The following is a 19,681-nucleotide window of genomic DNA, read 5'->3' on the forward strand; positions in this document are numbered from 1 at the left end:
GTTTGTTTTTAAATAAAAGTATTAATCATCACTTATTTTCATCGAATCCAATTTTTGAACAATTTTACCTTTTAGATATCCATAAGAAAGTAATAGGCTTGATTGGCATGCATCATTTTACATGATTAACTAAACTGCACCTTTTAAGTCTATGTATTGTTATTACATGTAAGTGAGTTTATTATTATTCAATTATTTTGCATATTTAAATTATCTAATATCATTATTAATACATTAATCATCTCTAAGAAACTTAACTACTACTTTGCTTTAAAGCTTTTATTCCAGTTCAAAATTATTCCTTGATTTTATACGCAAATAATTATAACTGACGTTTTTAATTAAAATTTTGGACATGGGTAATTCAAGTTGACTGTGAAATACATTAGTCACATCATTGAAATAAGTGATATAATCCTGAATATAGTACTAATGGGATTTGGCTTTTAACACTTGGACTTCATACACTGTACCATGAAAAAGAAAACGCCTGTAATTAAAGTTAAAATTACTTCATTTCACAGAGTGCATTTGTGCAATCAGAAATTCTGTATTGACCTGAAATAAAGAAATTTTATTCCTTAATAATTAGAAAGACTTTAGTGAAAATAAATAATATTTATTAGGTAAAAAATACTGAGTATATAGATTATACAAATACAAAGTGGTTTTAAACTACACAAATTGATATACAAAGTGATTTTAAACTAATGCGACAAATATATGGAATGAATAGAGCACATAATAGATCCAGAATCAGATAGAATTGCAGGTCAGAAATGCATTCTGCATGTCAATGAATTCGTTGTATCAGATTTGAGTTGCATAAGTTTTGCTTAAAACTTTTGTATAGTCAGTATTTGAAATGTATCTGTTAGAGATCACTTCAAGAGACCTTAATACTTGCGGGGCCTCCGAGAAGAGAGTTTACTCTTCTCGGGCCTGGAACAGCCCGAAAGGGGAAACGACTAAGCGATGGTTATTTTTCATTTAAGCGTATTACTTATATCCTTTTTCGTTCAGTTTTTTTTTTTTTTGTTCCCTCTCTTCTTTAAATAAATTGTGCAAAATAGCTTTAAATTTAAGAATAACTAACAGCATCGTTACACTTTCTTCAGTTGTTGGTAATTTTATATAGATCTATCAATTTTAATTATACCATTTGATGCATAAAACATACATCTCTCACACTTTAAGCTGAAATTATTTATAATAGATATTTATTTGAATCAACGCCAACGGTTCATTCAGTTTTTTTTTTGGAAATAATATGCAGATATATAAGAAATTATAGATTATTCTGACATCATGAACCACATTGTGTCATATGTGCTGGTCATAAAATTATATTCTTTTTTAATTAGCAATGTGGATGCACTGAAAATCTTTGTTCGTGTGGAATAACAGAAGATGTAAAAAGCATTTGATGAGAATTATTTTACCCCCAGAATGTGGCTTCAAAAAATCTGCCAATGTTGAAACATTATACAAGAGCAATTATTGATAGCAAAAACATAATATTTAAAAATTTGAATATGAAATTAGGTCTCAAGAAGCATTTTATTATAGCTTGTCGAAGTAAAGAGATTTATTCAAAGTTCCTCATTGCGTCAATTATTATCCTACCTTTCGGGAAAACGCAGATGCATTTGATAGCTCGGGGATTCGATTATTTGCCCTAAATTAGTGATTTCTTATGGATAATGACAAAACTGTATAAGAATGCTGAGTAATCTTTGAAGGCCATTGTCAAAGAGGTCTTTTTATAGGGGGAGGGGTTATTTAACAGAAATGTTCTTTAAACACTTTGTCTTCTGTAAAATTCTCGATAGCAACATGAGTATGGGGGTGCATATCTTGAAAAGCGATCTTGATTTCCTTTGCTAGTAAAGATATTGAAAGGTAATAGAAAAATGATACCAAGATGGAGGGAATTGAAAAATACAGTCTCATTACTGTTTGAGAATTAGGCTGGATTGACTCCAACTTGAAAAAGAAAGAAAAAAGATTTAAAAGAAAATTTTTATCTTAATTACAACAATTTATTTATAAATTAGTGCGTAGTAGTAATTTAAAATTTATAATATAATATGATTGCAAACAAATTCTGTTAAATCTTTTTTATATTTCATCTTTCATAGACGATATGCGTGCTTTTCGAGAAAAATGATGGGTACATTGTATTGCAAACACTCAATGTTGAAAAATGAAACTAAAGCCAGACTTTCAGCCAAAGTTAATAAAATATAAATGTCAAATCTGAATCAATGAAATTTTTATTTCCAAGTGTTATTTTTCCTAAATCAAACAATATAAAAAGAGAAAAACTTTAAATATTCGTTTCGTATTTTGAAATGAAACATTGTTTCATAAAGAGTTATTCGTAAATGCGATTCAATTTGCATAACACATTTTGTATTATACTTCATTTTTTTATTTATTTACTATCAATTAAATAGTTAATAATTTAGAGATGACATATAATCATATTTGTTCAGTGATGATGTGTCAATAGCGTTTTTAAAAAGTTTTTCCTCAAATTTTGCATTCGATGAAACTTTTATTCATTTTGTTTAAAGTTCATAAAGGAAAGTAAATCATTACAGTTTTCAGCTAATTATGTTTCAGAGGAAAATAATAAAATCTTTAAAATCCAATAGTAGCTGAATTGTGAACACTCTTCCGATGTATGTGGAGTCCGATTCAGGAAATTTTAGTGAAAAGAGCTCATCATCTGTATCAGAATCGCCATATTGGTAAGAAATAAGCACTAAATAAATGATGATAAATAAGCTCTAATAAATAAGGGAAAAAATCAGAATATTTTAATAAACCTCAACAGAGAAAAAGATAATTTTATTCAAAAACTGCAATATATCAATATTTCAGTAAAATCCAACCATCTGATTCTCTCTAAAACTCTAATTGCAGTAATAAATTCTTCATTAATTGAAATCAAAATGCTATTTGAAAGGAAAATGATACTTAATTTGAACTGGAAATAAGACCTGGAAGCAGATATTGTAGAGGTGCAGTAAATAATGGCTCACTAGAGTTATTAAATATTGCCACAGCGCTTCCAAAATTTTGAGTTTTATGTATTCTGTCATCGAATATTTATCGGCAATTTCAGGAAATAAGTCACACGAAAGAGAATAATTTACAGTATTCAAAGACCAAGATCGATTAATCTCCTTTTAAGGAGATTAAGGAGTGTACTTATCTTTGTCTTGAAGCTGCGTAAACGTCTTTATAGTGTTTAGAACAGAGGTTCCCAAACTTTTTTTTTCCCGTGGACCACTTTCAAAGTTTTATTATTTTGTAGCAGCAGGGGTAGACCCCCTGCTGCTACATTTCTACTGTATTCTCAAAACTCCTAAAAAATATCACCCTAAATTGGGGGTGTTAAGAAGAAAAAAAAGTAGCACATTTTCAGTTTCAAAAAAGTAGCACAGCGCAAGTCGCATTTCATCCCTTTGCAGGTCTAAACAAGCATCCCGGACTACCGGGAGCACGGGCGGCACTTTGGAAGTCTCGACATGTGGTGTACACTTGTACTATTATCTATTGTTCTATTTAATTCTGTGTTTGAACTGAGTCTCGAATATTTCTGAGTACCTACCTAGTGAATGATGCTACCTACCTACGTTGATAGGTAAATCCAAGCCAAAATTTTTGTTCTTTATTATGAAAACCAGAACATTTTTCGTGGACCTCCACTTACAACTTGTGAACCCCCGTTTTCTTTTCACGTCTACGTGGACCCCCGTGTGGTCACCTATGGACCCCTGGGGGTCCACCTGGACCACTTTGGGAACCTATGCGTTAGAGTAACGAATTTGAGGCACAGGATAATACATGTATCTACAAATCCCACTTTAATTTGAAGTTTTTATCTCATTTTTATAATACATGTTAAGTTCTAAAATTCCCAAATACGGGATTTTTTTGTATTATTTTTTTCTTCTTCAAATTAAATATTTCGACATGAAGATTTCTTTGTAATGAATTGCCAGGAATTGGTATTTGAATAAATTATTCAGTATTACCGATGAATTACATTGAACCTATGTTGAAGCATCTATTTACTTCAAATAAGAATGACTTTAGGAAAGTTATATTTAGCTTTTACGTAAAGCTATGGATTTGTGAGTATAATCATAATACATCGAGTATGAGGTTTACAGAGATAGACTTCAGCTTAATATTCCGCTTTAAGAATTTTTGATTTTGTTTTTGGTTATGCATTTAAATTTAAAATTTTCATCGAGATTTCTCAAAATCTCTAACTATATTTCAATTATTCTTTACCTTTAAATGAAAATGTTTGCCATGAAGCCTTCTTCGTGAATAAATCTTCGGGTATTCATATGAATAAATTTCTTATTGTCCCCGCTGGATTGCATTGCGTCTTTGTTCAAGTTTGTTTATTTCGAGTAGGACTGTTATGAGGATGGCTAAATTTAGCTTTGCCCTGAGGCTGTGGGAGTGTCAGTAGAATCTTTAGAACACTGTATATGATGCGCGTTGATATTTGTCTTTTCAAAACACACATTAAGCAGGTTTTTATACATTTATTTTTGCTCATGCATTTAAATAAAATATTTTCATTGAGATTTTTTGAACTCTCTAATCATTTTTCTAAAGCATTTTCCCTCTTTAAATGAAATTTTTTTTTAAGAAACATTCTTTCTGAATAAATCTTTTGGAACATGAATAGGATATTTATCCCTATTTAGGGTTACATTGCGCCTTTATTCAATGATTCGATTTATTGTTAGAATATGAATAATATAGGATATATATCTTGAAAGCGTGCCAGTATAGTCCTTTGAGAGCAATATACGATGTATGAGTATTAAAACTTGTCAGATCGCGTTGCATTAAAATTTTCATCGAGATTTTTTTCAGTCTTTAATCATTTTTGGAGTTATTTTTCTTCTTAAAATAGGAATTTTTTAAATGACGCTTTCGTTCATAATGAAACGTCGGATTTATTTTCTCTATAGAATGCATTTTTCTGTCATGTACTTAAACTGCACTTTTAGTAAAGTTTCAGTTTTCATTTTGAATATGAAAGATATCCGGATACGTATACATTAACATGGTTCTATACATGTGTACATTATGTATACAGAACCATCTATAAGATGCGTATTGATAGCCACCAGTTCGAGTCCCGATTTAAACAAAGTTTATTTAATTATCTTTTGCATATCATTTAAAAAAATTAAAAGAGATTTATCATAATCTTTAATAAATTTATTATTCAAATAATACTTTTAATATATGATCTTCTTTATAAATAATTAACATAAATTCATATTTTAATACAGAACTTTGTAGTTCCACAGAAATATTTTGCACTTATATTCAAACTTCAATTTCCATTTCCATTTTAGGATAAGCATACTTAGATTTTCCTTGAAATTGTTGAAGTATGTTTGCAGTCTTAGAACTCCATACATGAAGTATTAGCTTGATAATCTTTAATTCAACTCATACTTTACGTATTATTTTTTCTTATATATTTAAATTTAAGATTTAATCCATATAAATTAAGAGCTGTAAGGATATTTTAATAACTTCCCTTCTTCAAATGAGAAATTATAATATATAGCTAAAGTACTGATACCACCAATAAAACATAATTCATTTTTAAAGAAAATTTGAAGTCTCTTTTTACCACAAATTTCTATTATTAGCTGCACTAGTCTCGAAATTTCTAATAATTCTCTTATTGCTTTATCTCTAAATGTACATTTAACATTATTAATTTGAATAATGCACATTTTTTTATTTTATATCTCTGATAAAACAATTTCCAAAACGGATCAAAAGTTCAATGAAATAAACACAAAGACGGTATAGGAAGGAGATATAAAAACTTATGCTTAAAACCTTTCATTGATTATTTTTGGACTAATTTTTCTAGAAAAAAATAATTGAAACGTTTCATCAAAACTGAAAAAAAATATAAGACAAAATCAATATTAAAGCATTTTCTCGGAGCTATATTTTGCTCTGCAGGTTCAGTTCTTATTTTGATGATTCATGAATTATATTTAGAGATGGACATCTTAAATTTGAGCATGGATCAGAACTTAAAATAAGCACATAACTCCCTACATTACATTTTCGTTTCTGATTAAATAAACTTGATTCCCAATGCAAAATGCAACACGAATCTGGCCAAATTCATGGAATTATATTTGAACCCGAGATCAGAAAGTCGATTTTCAACCACCAAGTTTCTACGACTCGCCTTGTTCAATTTCCTCACTAGTAAACAGTAAGTTGATAATTTTATGCAAATTAAGTTCAAATGAGTAAACTGTTGCTGTTCAGGATTTTGATTGGTTATTCAATATTCGAGCTTTTTTAAAAGGATCTATTGCAAGGTAGGCTTGCTTTTTCACAGTATTTTGTAATCGAAATGATTTATGTTTATTGCCTGGGGCTTGTAATGCATGTATAAAAGCGCGTCGTATTTAATTTTCCAGCGTATGTTCTTTGTGGATAATGGATGTTAACAAGCTTTCTCCACATGCAATAGTAAGTTTTTAATGCCTTTATAGAATTTAATTTTAACAATAGAACTCTTTGAACTCAAAATTGTCAAGTTAAATAACCGCTTATTTCGTGGCTGATATCTTAAATCAGATAGAGCATCTGGATCTTCATACTTGTATTGGTTATTGAACATTTCTAACTTATTGAAAAATTTTAATGCTTCTTCCGGAAAACATTTAGCAATTTGTTATGAATTCTGAATGTCTTAAAGTACGAATAACTTTGTTCCAGGGGTGAGATTTAACACTTACATTGAAAAAGTTTATTTTTAAGACGCAATGTTGAATTTGAAATCTCTAAACAAAATAGAATTACGAGTTTTTTGGTCGTAAAGACGGTAAATTTCAAGAAGTTGCTTTCAGCAAAGAACGGTTTATTCATGATGTAGTGAAAAAAGCAAATGTGCATTTGTTTTTACTGTTCAACTTGGTTCAAATCGTGATTCAAATATACACTTTAGATATGAATTGAATATTAAATTCATACATCCGATGTAGAATTTCTAGAATTTGATTACGTAATGAACCATTGAAACTCCAGGCAAGAATTTAATTCAAAGAGTTTGCAAATGTGCATAGATTTTTTGCATTGCAATCTGGATCAAACTTGATTGTTAATTTGAAAATGGTTCTACTTGTAAGAACATTTAATCTTGCATCACAGCGATTAAATACTTTCAAATATTTTCAGAAAATAAATACTAGTAAGTTTCCAAACAATCCGATTTTAATTGTAAATACTTCTGTTTAACCAATGATGCTAACAAAACAGCGTTATTTTGAATAGGAAATCTAAATCAAACGCGAGAAAAATAACTCGTGGTCTACTTGTGTCATTTAACCGAATTTTGCATTCCATTTTAATCGTTTTTATTGGCACTCTATTCGGGTGTAGATTTTGCATTTGATTTGCGGATTCGATATAATTTTACTAAAATTCTTTCAAATTGAACTTAAGATTTTCATGTTATTTTAGTGAAATGCTCTGTAAAACGGCATTCCTGAGAAATGCTTAGTCGTATCTTAACGCCTTAACTATTTTATTTTCTTTACTAAGATAACGCCTATTTTGGAATATCTTCATATTTTGATTCAAATGGAAATCCATTGAATTCTCTGCTTATCTATGTATTCGAAATTTTATTGAATTATAATCATCATGAATTGTCTATATTTTGCTTACAACTATCAAAATTCGATAAATCGATGCGCGAATGGTACTTGGGCAAAACAGTTAAGCGGTTAATGTGAAAATGTCATGTAAATGTCGACATTAATTCTCTCTAAAATATTTATAAACTAAAATTTGAAGGTGTAACTTAATTGCATTTTTCTTTGCAGAACCATTTTCAAGTTGTCCGTTTAACTTCACCTGGAAGCTCGGAATATAATGGATTCGTAATGAATTTAAAATCGAGCACTTTTGATACCGTGCTCCAAGATGGAAGGCATTCAGTACAGTTAAGCGCAATGTGTTCCATTAAGATGGTTTTTGCTTCAATTTGAAGGTAAATATAGAATTTCTTATCCGTATTATGAATTCGACCTGTTCTAGTGTTAAAATCGATTTATTTAGGTGTATTTGACAGTACAAAAATTTCTTTAACTTGTTTTGTACTTCTCAATGCATGACAAAATGGCCGTTAATTAGTTCTGTAATATCAGTCAGGGTAATCCTAAATATTTCACCATAATATTGAGCATATTCCAATTTTGCTGGAAGATGTCTGATAAAACAGCTGATGCAATTCCGGAAATTAACTGCATAAATGTACCGTGGACATGATCAAAAGAAATTAGGCTTGATCTAGTTTTGACTTTGTAAATATCCCTTGAATGGCAAGTAGGGCTTCTATAAACTGAATCTATAACGCAGTCGGGTTCAAACTAATTTCAACTCCAACCTTCGATTAGTTTTCGAAGTTACAAGCATGACGCCTTTCATTGAAAAGAATATTCTACGCTCTGACCACGTGCCTCAGGTACAATTGTATTTTGAATATTAAACGAGTTTTATATTGTAAATTTTTATATTCGAAATCCTGATCTGTTTGATCTGACAAACAATTGATCACTTTCTAAAGGTATCTTCACAAAATCATCTCAATTTTAGGCTATATTAATTAATAACTGAAAATGGAAAGCTTTTAACACTTTGCATCCTGCGGAATAAATGTTAAATTGACATAGAGTGCAGACTTAACATTTGATCATACTAGAACAAAAAAGCGAAGCTCTTAATGATTCAGAAAAAACTTCAATTTGTGCATATAGACTGCTTGATCGTAAACAGAAGTGGCTAAAAGAACTCTACTTTGTTTTAATTGAGAATAATCATTAAACTTTCCTAGATAATGATATGAAGCGAATTTTTATTTCGGTATTATGAAAACGTAAATCTCCAAAGTTTTCTCCAATATAATAAAGGAAAAGCAACTTCTGCAAGATGTAAACAACGCTAATGTAGAGATGGGTAGAACTCGGATTTTTAGCAATTCCCAATTTGCTCGAGTCAATGCTACATCAATTAAATTTGTCTTCAATAAGTTTTTCGAGTATTGAAATACAAAACTTATCAGCATTTTCTTTATAACCATTTATGACTACGAGATAAACGCGAAGACAAATATAGTAGCACCTAACAAATCTGAAGCGTGTTCATATACGAAGTGGAATGTAATGGCAAAAATTACCTACCCTAACAATTTAATTTAGCTTATTTGCAGCGAAGCTTTAAAACATAATGAAATGTATAGACTCGATTCGGTCACTTTGGAAAGGAAATCGGATTTGCAACTTGAAGGCAAATTAACATAAATAAGAACGCTCTTAACTTCTCTTCGCATAGGCTTAATTCTGCCCTGAATTCATTTTTTCTACAGAGTTTTATATAATCTAGTTGGTTTAAGTTGTTTCAATTTTCTGTATCGTATTGACCTGCTGGATCTCTCAAGCCTTCAATAAGATTAACTGAAGATCAATTAGGTGAAATAAAATCGAGCAATTCGATGTCGGATATGAAACATTCTCAAAATGCTGAAAGCGCATCAAGAATGACGGAGTACCTACTTCCTACGTTAACTCATTCAAACTGGAACTCAACACCATAATGAAGTTCAAATTTAACCTTGTATTAGCATAGTGTCGAAACTACCCAATATAATACAGTTTGGCATTAGCAGCGATAATCGGTTGATTTTCATGCTCCCGTTTGCTTGTCGCTTCTAAACGAAAATGCAACTGCAATATTTTCCATGCATCTTTCTCGATGATCGTGCAAAAGAGTTTGGGAAATTCTAGCATTATCACTTTTAATAAGATGCAATTAATATACCGAGATATCTACTAAAATTTTTTCTTTATTAAATGTTTTATTTACTCGAAACAACTTACTGGTTTAAATTACTTTCTGTCAAATATACACAATTTCTAAACTCTTGTTCTATAGAATTTCATAAAACACTATTTAAACATTTAAGCATATAGTTCATATTCTGAATGTTTGTTTTACAGATGTTCAAGCTCGAACGACAATCGTCTGAAATTGAAGACCGAATGTGATGAGAAACAATTGCAGAATCTCGCTAAATGATTCCTAGCTACAGTTTACTCCATTTCAATGGTAAGTTTTAGATTTATTATAGTTCCGACATCTAATCTCGAAGGTTCATTTCTACTCTATTTATTAAGCTTGAAATATAACACGTGTATTGAATGCAACTCCGGTGGTGTCCTTATTTTATACCTGATTATGGAATGGGGCTATGAAAACGTAGTAACACATAAATTCGTGTAGAATAAGAACTTGTAATACTTGAACAATAATCCCTTCTAAATTATATTGCTCTAATTTGAGTCTAGATATTCTTATAATAAAGTTTTGATGTACTGACGAACTACCAGAACATATTTTGAGAAAGTCAATTGTATCCGCAATTCACATCTTGCTTCGAAATCTCCATTAGTGTTCATCTTGAACAATTCCTACAAAGCACTACTGCAGGATACTGACTTTTGCAACAAATAAACCGTAAGATGTATTAACACGCGATTGAAGAAAAATTACTAAGCATTAATCTTGCAGTCCACTGTAAAAGGCTTTTCATGTGAAAGGAAGTTGAATATTTTCACCTTCTCGATTTCGAAAAGGTAAATCTATCTTGATTTTCAACTTCTAACAGCATTCGTTTTAACACTCGTTTTTGCATTAAATTTGCGCATTTTTCTAAATTTATATTTTGAAAAGACGATTTGTCAATGTAAATTCTCAATTAAGGGGGTATAAAAATCGGTCTTGATTTTGTTGCGTTTGTGTATTTAGAAAATCGACACATTGATAAATAATTCCTGTCGTACATGTAGTGTATAAATGTAGGACACTTCTTATAAAATGTTCTTGTGATATTTGCTTAGCTTGAAATTGGAAATAAAAAAAATGGAAGACAAATAGGCGATTGAGAATTTCTTATGCATATCTCTGAAACTTGGTCCCCAAATCATGCCATTTCGTCTGTTTCAAAGTAGTTCACAGGTTTTTAATGACTTTTTAAAATAAATCTCTACAAATCCTTTAGATAATAAAACACGAGACAAAGAAATAAACTTGCATAGTTGTTAAATCATAAAAGGAAGAGAAAATTGCTCCTTTAATATTAGACCGATTTGTTTTACTTTTCTGTATGATTATCTGGATGTATTTATCAATAACCTTTAATATCACATGACGTATTAATCGGCAACAAATTTTTCTAGGTACCAAAAATTGGTTTAAAATTATGGACTATATTGCAAAAAATTGAAGTGGATCGATCTGGGAAATCCGAATCTTGAGGAGACGGGAAATGTAAGAAACGTCTCCAAAAGCTGCTTCCCGACAAGACAAGATCAAACTTCTCAATCATAAGCATCTATAAAGCAGAAGAATGTTGGACTCCTCAACTCGTACCTTGAAAATGTTAGAGGTATCGTCTTTTGTCTGGCTGAATTAAGGTAGTTTGATATTTTTGCAGAGACAAATGAATTTCCTTACTGAAAGTTTTATAACTTCCAGTTTTTCTACAAAGTGAAGTTTTATTGGTGTAATTGTATGTAATCGTACGAGAATGTTCTACTCGCGTCCTCTTTCATAATCAAACTGCAATGAGAATTTTTTGGCTGTTCAGAATATAGTTCCTATATATCTAATTGTCAAGCTTAATTAAATAAGTTGTAGAAGTAAAATTTCTTCTATCTTGGCTTCTGACGAAATTACATTAAATAGCACTGGCAATATGTGTGCCATAATCTTCACAATCGGCTCGAATTTATTATGCAAGCTACGCATCTTAAAACATGTAGAATCTTGGCAGACTTCCTAGTAATAGGTCATCAGCTTTCATGTAATAAACATATTTACTAAATGTCATAATGTATTTTTAACGTGCCACCCATCATCTTAACTAGCCATATCTTAAGTTTAATTATATTAACGTTCCGTTCTACAGCGGCTTTATTTTTGGATCTCGTAATCTTGAAACGCAATCAAGTGACATGTGCAGACGTGTCTAAAGCGTAAGCTATAACTATCGATACGCGCAAGAATTGTCCAATGTCAATGCTCTAAATATTTCTGGATCAAATGCTATATTTAAAACTACGTTTTTAGTCTTAATGCAAATTCTAGTTAAAAATTTATAACTTTATAGCTTTCATCTTTGTCTATAGATACTCGTATTGATTATTCCCCATGAGAGAATACAAATGTGAAGTGAAATGACTCGAGGGAATACTTCGATGCCTTCCGTAGCTTGCTACACATATAACGAACTTCATACTCAAAGCAATTCCGAAATACGCTTCCAGTTAGTAATATATCGTAATTAGTTTTTCTAAATATATGTAATCAAAATGTATGCAAGGACTAAACGACGTATCAAAATATAAATTCTTGTTAACTTAATTGCTTCGTAATATCCATTTTAAAGTTATGAAAGATGCTGGATAAAATGGAAGCATTCAAGTGTCTACTAGAGCTTTAAAATCAGTTTTAAAACCAAGGGTATAAAAAATGTGTAGGGTGCACATTAGGAAGGAAGATCAACATTTCTGATTTATTGATTGTAATGCAGGACTTAAAAACTTAAATTATTGAAATTTAATGCAATCGGGTATATAAAGGAACGGATACCAATGTTAAAAGTAATACTCAAATTTTAATTGGTAAATTAAATATATTAGTGGGCGTAAGGAAATGGGAAGAATCCGTCAATTGCCTGACCGCTCCCTGTCTACTTTCCGTCTTGGGTCGTACGGGACCGGCGGCCTAAGCGGGAAGTACCGGTCCCCAGGGATCAGTTAATTGACGTGTTGATCGCTTGAATGGGTTGGTGAAGGCAATTACGATATTTCGGCATAATATTGTATGAATAGCTTTTGAGATTGTTGGTGTATGGGGTTAAGTGTGTCAAAGGCATGAATGTAAGTGTGTGTGTGATACTTTTAACATTGGTGGTGCGTTTTAAATAGTTAATTGGCTATAATTCTTACCAAAAGTGAGGATCTTGTTTTATTTCAAACCTCAACCAATTATCAGAAAATGTTGATCGCATTTGAGTCTTCGTAGAATAGAATAAGGGCTTTGTAGTAAATTATGAACACTCAAAAGAATGAAATCCTTTTACTATTCTAAAATTCTTCTAATAAAACGGCCAATTTTATGAAAATAAAATAAATCCTTTTAAGAATGTCTACACTTCTATCACGCTAGATTAATGAATATAGAGTTTAAAATGCAAGTACTTGACAGAAGACAAAGTAACCCAATTGTCCCATACAATAGCAATAATATCTGAGCACCTCAACGCGTCGTTTAGTGCAAGAACGAGTATCGTAAATTTTTAATCGAATCGTTACGACTAAATTGGTTTTCTGAGCACCATAGTTGTGATCGTAGGGAAAAGCATTAAAAGATAATGCAACATTTAGTTGCGAATATAAACTAAAAGACGAAATTTGATTTTTATGTACCGTTCCATCAAAATTAGCAGATAGAGGCAAATTTGATTCTTGTATCAAAAAAGCAACATAATTTATCGGTCTTTTTATAACCCTCTAGGTAAAAAATCGAAGACGAGATCACATTTCCAGGAATACGCATTTCGAACGTTAGTCCATAAGAACTTGCCCTATGCATAATTTCATTGGCTCTAATCTTCAGGATCACGTAAAGGTAAAAGCAATCAATTCACTTCTAAAATCTGTTGGCCAGCTGAATATTCAGTTAGTATTAATCCTACCCATAATGATTATGTTTGCCCGAATTGCAATAAATCTTAAAGGCTAGTGATGGCATGTTGAAAATATTTAACTAAACCTTTAAACCCAATTTCGAAAGTTAGAATCGATTACTTTAATATTAAGCAGAACTTAAGTTGAAGTTTGAGTAATCTTTTCTCGTATCAGTTTATAAAAACTTTGAACAAGTGGTTTATCTTTAGCTATACACGAATTAAAGAATTATAAACTACGTAAACTAATTTAACAATCGCCTATTTCGTTTGAAGCCAAGATCTGTCGTTAAATTAAGATTTGGTAACTTTTTATACATTTTTCTTCCAAAATATATAATCGGTCTGCATTGTTCAATTAATATAAGAATGCAAGATGTCTGTTCTTTAAGGTTATTTAAATAGTTTTAAGTGTTAATTTTTAAAGTCAATGTTATATATCGATGTAATTTGCATGTTCAAGAAATTCAAAATTAAATGCTTTTCATCAGAGAACTCTTCGTTCAAGTTTTCACTATTGACGATCAAACTTATGCTTATGCATAGAATGTAAGAAAGTAGATACAAAAGCATTACAGTAAATATGTGACTATTGTTGTATCTTGATAAACATGCATTTAAAAGAAGACTCAAACACTCTTTAAGATTAAGACAACTGGAATGTTCATAAAAAAAATCTAGTTTTTGTAACTTGATGTTACAAGTAAATTTTAAATATTGTGTAGAACTTAGCTTATATTAAAAGAACGAGTTGCTTAGTTTAAAAAACGAATTATTAAGCAACATTTGCTTTCTAATTGCTAATCTGTGGTTGAGTTTCATCGTATCGGAAATTGGTACGCTCAGAAAGACTGGATCAAGTTGATTAAAAGTTAATAGTGAATTTGAATAGATTCAGTAATTAGTGAAATTTTCATTTTGATCAATTTGCAATAATTCTGAATGTTAAATTTAGCTCGACTAGAAAATTTAACTCTATATTTTACTTCATAAAACTTCAAATCATATTACTGAAATATATGCTTGATTGTAAATACTCTTGTATAGAATTTGATGCGGTTGAAACATTTTTTCTGTGCGTACCGAAATTTAGAAAACGCATTTCCTCAATTTGGATGTTTAAGAGCCCATAATGGCTACAACTTGAGCTTTGTTCAATATATTAATTTCTATAAATAGAATGATCTATTTCACACTTCCGAAAGGATTTTTAAAAGTGTAAATGTTCTTGAAAGTGTTTTTACTTTCAAATGAGGTTGCAAACCGACAGCTGTATCGTATTCATGTCATACTTCTGTTTGCATATATTTATATTTAAATTTATATATATTTTTATTACGTAAATTTATATAAGGCTGGATGGCGCATGGTAGATTCGCGGCTGATTACATTTGTTTGCATGAGATTGTATTATCTTGCTTTGTCAGATAATATATTGCAAGTTACTAGTAATAGAATACGTGCATCTGAAATTACTACCTTTAAATTTATAAAAATGGGCTTTTATCGGTATATGGAAAAGCTAATTCGGAATAAATTTAAACTGAAACCTTTAAAAATCTGAATCGCCATTTGACTCTAAACCTTAAACTTTGAATAAATCCTTAAATTGTCTTGCAAATTCTAAATTCATTCGTTTATAGAATCTGACTCGGTTAAGGCGGCTACGGTACAGAAATCTATTCATTATAGTAACGGATTCATAAACAAAATTCTTTGTAAATCGAAATCTCATTTAACTGCTAAAGTGCTTTCTATCGGACCATGCAGAAAAATTTCTTTTTTGAAAAAAAATTGTGCTTAAAAACTTTATGTATAATTTTAAATTCGATTTTACATAAATTAAGTCGTAATGCTTAACATTTGAAATACTGATACTTGCAAAGTTCTAACAATTAAAATTAAATATAATATGCGTATTTAGCATCAAATGAAATTGAAAGAATATTTTCACTGCAGGAGTGTTTGGGCGGCAATGGTTATGATTACATAAATCAGCCTAAAGTACATAAGGAAGTGATAAAATTTTATTTCCGCAGAAATTAAGAATTAGCTTAAATAAGCACGATCGGTTTACGAAATCTAGTTATTTTTTATTGCAAAGAATGGAATAAAATCGATAAACTGATAACCTATATTTCAGAATTTAACATAATGCAGAAATTATCAAAGAAACAAATAATTCTTCTAAGAACTGCAAATTTTAATTATAAACTATATGCTGGGAAAAATTTCAAAATTTGAGTGCAAACATAATTTATGAGAGAACTAACGAACCAACTGCTCGAAATATTCCAAATCGACTGGTAAGAATTCCATCACTTAAAGATTTTTCTAATGTCGTCTATATTTTAATTTTATGTCGAATATTAGTTAAAATACCCAATAATTTCAATTTCTTTCATTCAAGTATTCAGCGTAGTTACAAGCAGAGCATGGGGAAAGTGTCAACTTGTTAATTCTTAGTAACTTGTGCTCTAAACGTCCTAATTATGCTGAAAGTGGCAAGGATGAAACGAAAAATTTTCATTTGAGACATTCTCGTCAGATGCTTTGGTAGTATCAAGAATCCTAAATTATTAAAATATTGAAATCGAAATAATTAAGTAGTATTGAATAATATAATTAAAATATTGAATCGAAATCTGTTTATTAGCGGAAATTCGGCGAAAGCTAACGAGTTGATCCTGAAACTAAATTTGCTGTTCAATATCCTTTAACTAAAATGCGTTAAATAGAATTTAGTTAAACGAAAAAGATGGCTTCTAGCTTTGCCGGCGGAGCTACTGGCCGTCTGATTAGGAATCGAAGCATTTCGGTTGTGATGCCTGGCCATCATCATGATGGGAGTGCTTCAAAATGCTTAATTATTTTATCTAATCTCCTTATTCTGAATAGTCTTGCTCAGCAAATTTAAGTTTCTAATCTAACGTCTTAAAAATTAGTTCGTATTACAAATCGAATATTGAATCGTTCCGATTCACTGTATCTGAGCACTAATTAGAAGAGATGTGCCGATTTCTAACCCCAGAGTCGTGGTTAGGATACTTCTAAATGGCAAGGATCTTGGCAATCAAATGTTTTATATTCAGACTTCAAAAGCTAAATTGGATTACGAATATTTTGAAGATCAATTATCTAATCTCGTCTTTCTCGACAGATTCGGGTGTCAGTCTCCTTGTGTGACCGCGGTAAAAATTATGAATTCCGTCCTAAAATAGTCAGTGTTGTTATAAAGTGATGTTAAGTTATTTTAAGTTTTAGTCATTAAGTGCCGTATAAAACCGAAACAAAAGCCGTAATTTATGCTGCAACTGGGGTGGCTTTAGTTTTCTGAAAGTTAATCGTTCAAATTCCTGTCGTACTTGCCTCCAGCAGCTAAGTTTCTTTCTATATAAAAATTAAAACCTCGTGCAAGTACTAGACAGCAATTCCTTAGCAATAAAAAAAAATTGAATAAGTACATCTCATCTTGAAACTTTAGCTCAAACCGAAATGAAATTTAAGAAAGGCTGTTACAAGTGCATTTCTATCGATTCTTTTCAGATTATTTAGTAAAATTAAAAAAAAATGATTTTGACTTGCAATGGGACTGTCATTAATTGTGCTAGCCAGTTAACTGACAGTCCGCTAAACTTCCAAGGGTATATTGATGTCGATGTCTGATCAACATCGGTATCAAAGTGACTTTGGACCTTATTTTAATGCAAAACTTCAAATAGTTGAATATGGTTTCTGACACAGAGAAATGTTTAATTTTTTTTATAGATTAAGTATTGACTTTCGACTTGGCCTTTCTAAATTTCATTTCAAGAATTTTTTCGGCCTTTCGACGATTTTTTAAAATATTTGGAAATGGCAGAATCTTGAATTTATATCATTTGAGGCAATTTTATCCATTGAATTAAAGTAATAAAATGCAAAGGCAATCTTTTGTTAGAGCAATCGAAACCAACATTTTTAACGCCAAATAAGTCCTATCTTAAGCCTTAATCAATAAATCCCAAAAGCTTAACACTTTAAATTGATCGCAAATGAGCGTAACTTGAATATTAATTAATGTGGCACTTAAATTCGCTCACCTTTCCGAAACATTAAATTCAACACTTTTATACAAAACCGTAATCTGTATCGCAAACGAAAATAGGTTAAAATTCCAATAACAGCTTGTGCAAATTATCTAAAACGACTTCTTTTCCGTCGAATTGAAAAATTCATATACCGAAATCGTGCATGAGTAATTTCCTCCTCGAATTTGTTATGCCTTCGATGTCCTAACAATTACTGCAGTTTAGTAAAATACCAGGCAACGGTTCAGTTCAGTCTAGTATATTAGCGATATGTCTCTTGTGTTAAGTTTAAACTGTAACTTATTTTTAAAATCGCCATTTACGTTAATTTATTTTAGATTTAAAGTTCTTTTCGAAAATTTCTGGAGGACGTTTAAGCACTCTTGCAGCTAATAGAATACAAGCAAAACGTACCTAGTTAAGTTTCAATTCCTCTTAAATTCAACTTGCATGTTTAAATCGACACAAATGACAAATTTATTTAAGGAGAGAACATTTTAAAATAGACAGGATAATCTTATCCGAATTAAATGGGAAAAATTTAGCCACTCATTGCCTAGAAAATAGATGCAGATCGGAATATTCAGATTTTTACTGGTGTAGCTTTAACTTTAGAATTTCATTGTTATTGTAATTGCTTAATTTCAGTATTTTGTTAAATTTAAAATTAACCGAATAGATCTTCTGAAGTAAAAATTCAATAAACTAGGGATGTGAGCTTTTGAATATCAGAAATGCTTCATCCAGCCTTACGTAGTTAATTTAATCTTTTGTATATAATTAGTTAAATGCTTTATACAAATTGTAATTTCTAAAGTGAATATAATCTATCATTTGAGCTCGTATCTTTGTCGTATCACCTTTCGTATCTAAAATAATTCCTACTTAATGTGTTTAAAGAATTTTTACAAATATTAAGCAAATTTAATGTATTAAAACCAATGATTTAATATGTGATCTTGTATATCTTATTTTGGTTTCATGAAATTGTATTCTCAAATTCCTTGCAAATAATTAATGCTTGTACATTTTTGAGCAACATTATTTTTAACTTTCATCCATATGATTGATGCCTCCTAGCATTATATTCTAGAAATCCATATTTATAAACTAATGTAATGTAATAATTAAGCCAATTTCTTGATAGGTATTTTTAATTTAAAATACAAAACTTCTTGCGACGAAAGTTTCAATGGTATAACTTTGTATACAATATCGCAATCAAATTACCTGGATTTAAAATTTCTTGTAAATCCTCGAAAAATGTAGATTTTTTTTCATAACATGTTCGTTAAGAGAACCATAACTATACATAAATGAGAACCATAACTATACATAAATGAGAACCATAACTATACATAAATGAGAACCATAACTATACATAAATGAGAACCATAACTATACATAAATGCCAAGCTTAATGCATTTTTGTGATAATTAAGTACATGATCCCATTTCTTATCGTTTTAGAGCCAAAGCGTAAATTAATTCATAATTAAAGTGAACTTTCTTTTATTCATCTTGTATGGTGTTGGAAATTTTTTATGAAGTTACGCTATCATATATAGAAAATCATTAAATATTGCAAATTGTTTTTAGTGTGTAATGCTTGTTCCTTTCTAATTATACCTGCTCTGTATTTGCTCAATTTAAATCATAAATTGTATTCCATTCATTTTTCTTGAATAAAAGCTTGTTTTACAAAACTATCTATCATTTCCTGGAAGTGTTGGTCATTTTAAAATGCTTCTGTCTACAGCATATTTTGTATCAA

The 19,681-nt window shown here is 30.3% G+C and overlaps 1 long non-coding RNA gene across 1 annotated transcript; it reads left to right on the forward strand.

Annotated features, from left to right (window-relative positions):
- Window positions 1–6,424: 6,424 nt before the first annotated feature.
- LOC129981821 (uncharacterized) lies at window positions 6,425–19,253 on the forward strand. The gene is made up of 4 exons (XR_008785373.1): window positions 6,425–6,555; window positions 7,914–8,080; window positions 10,086–10,194; window positions 11,325–19,253. It is a non-coding gene; the product is annotated as an uncharacterized LOC129981821 (long non-coding RNA).
- Window positions 19,254–19,681: the final 428 nt, after the last annotated feature.

Source organism: Argiope bruennichi, chromosome 8 (assembly GCF_947563725.1).
Source record: "Argiope bruennichi chromosome 8, qqArgBrue1.1, whole genome shotgun sequence".
Classification (NCBI taxonomy): domain Eukaryota; kingdom Metazoa; phylum Arthropoda; class Arachnida; order Araneae; family Araneidae; genus Argiope; species Argiope bruennichi.